Source organism: Saccopteryx bilineata, chromosome 5 (genome assembly GCF_036850765.1).
Source record: "Saccopteryx bilineata isolate mSacBil1 chromosome 5, mSacBil1_pri_phased_curated, whole genome shotgun sequence".
Classification (NCBI taxonomy): Eukaryota; Metazoa; Chordata; class Mammalia; order Chiroptera; family Emballonuridae; genus Saccopteryx; species Saccopteryx bilineata.
Genome location: NC_089494.1, coordinates 56,690,513 through 56,692,117, shown reverse-complemented (window position 1 = coordinate 56,692,117; position 1,605 = coordinate 56,690,513). Strand labels below are relative to the sequence as shown.

The following is a 1,605-nucleotide window of genomic DNA, read 5'->3' as shown; positions in this document are numbered from 1 at the left end:
GGCTTATTTCACTTAGCATAATACTCTCTAGGTCCATCCATGCTGTCACAAAAGGTAAGATTTCCTCTTTTTTTTTCTTCTTATTCTGTATTTTTCTTTTTTTTCATTTTTCTGAAGCTGGAAACAGGGAGAGACAGTCAGACAGACTCCCGCATGCGCCCGACCGGGATCCACCCGGCATGCCCACCAGGGGCGACGCTCTGCCCACCAGGGGGCGATGCTTTGCCCATCCTGGGCGTCGCCATGTTGCGACCAGAGCCACTCTAGCGCCTGAGGCAGAGGCCAAGGAGCCATCCCCAGCGCCCGGGCCATCTTTGCTCCAATGGAGCCTTGGCTGCGGGAGGGGAAGAGAGAGACAGAGAGGAAGGAGAGGGGGAAGGGTGGAGAAGCAAATGGGCGCTTCTCCTGTGTGCCCTGGCCGGGAATCGAACCTGGGTCATCCGCACGCGAGGCTGACGCTCTACCACTGAGCCAAACGGCCAGGGCTGTATTTTTCTGAAGCTGGAAACGGGGAGAGACAGTCAGACAGACTCCCGCATGCGCCCGACCGGGATCCACCCGGCACGCCCACCAGGGGGCGACGCTCTGCCCACCAGGCGGCGATACTCTGCCCCTCCGGGCGTCACTCTGTCGCGACCAGAGGCACTCTAGCGCCTGGGGCAGAGGCCAAGGAGCCATCCCCAGCGCCCGGGCCATCTTTGCTCCAATGGAGCCTCGGCTGCAGGAGGGGAAGAGAGACAGAGAGGAAGGAGAGGGGGAAAGGTGGAGAAGCAAATGGGCGTTTCTCCTGTGTGCCCTGGCCGGGAATCAAACCCGGGACTTCTGCACGCCAGGCTGACACTCTACCACTGAGCCAACCGGCCAGGGCATTTCCTCTTTTTTATAGCCGACTAGTATTGCATTGTGTAAAAGTATCACTGCTTTTCTTAACCACTCATCTACTAATGGGCATATGGGCTGCTTCCAAATCTTGGCTATGTAACTAACACTGCAATGAACATAGGAGTGCATATATTCTTTTGAATTAGTGTTTTGGAATTCTTTGGATATATTTCTAGAAGTGGAATTGCTGGTTCATAAAGCAGTTCCATTTTTAATTTGGGGGGATAACTTCATGCTTATCTTTCTATTTTAGGAAACAAGGTAGAAGTGTTTTTAGATTGAGGCTGGAAAAATACTTTAATAAATAGTTGAATTAAAAGGTGAAGCCAATTGCAGTGGATAGAGCATTGGACTGGGATGTGGAGGACCCAGGTTTGAGACCCCAAGGTCGCCAGCTTGAGTGCGGGCTCATCTGGTTTGAGCAAGGCTCACCAGCTTGAGCCCAAGGTCACAGGCTCGAGCAAGAAGTCACTTGGTCTGCTGTAGCCCATGGTCAAGGCACATATGAGAAATCAGTCAGTGAACAACTAAGGAGCCGCAACGAAGAACTGATGCTTCTCATCTCTCTCCCTTCCTGTCTGCCTGTCCCTATCTGTCCCTCTGACTCTACCACAAAAAAAAAAAAAAAAAAAGGTGAAGCCAATTAAAAGGTGTTGGTCAAGGTGTCAGTTGACACTCAAATTTCCAAAAATAAGGCAGAATTGCTCTGCATGAGACAGGGAG

The 1,605-nt window shown here is 51.7% G+C and overlaps 1 non-coding gene across 1 annotated transcript; it reads right to left on the bottom strand.

The window, feature by feature from the left end:
- Nucleotides 1-410: 410 nt before the first annotated feature.
- On the bottom strand, nt 411-486 carry TRNAA-CGC (transfer RNA alanine (anticodon CGC)). Its single transcript has one exon. It is a non-coding gene; the product is annotated as a tRNA-Ala (tRNA).
- Between the last annotated feature and the right edge of the window lie 1,119 nt (nt 487-1,605).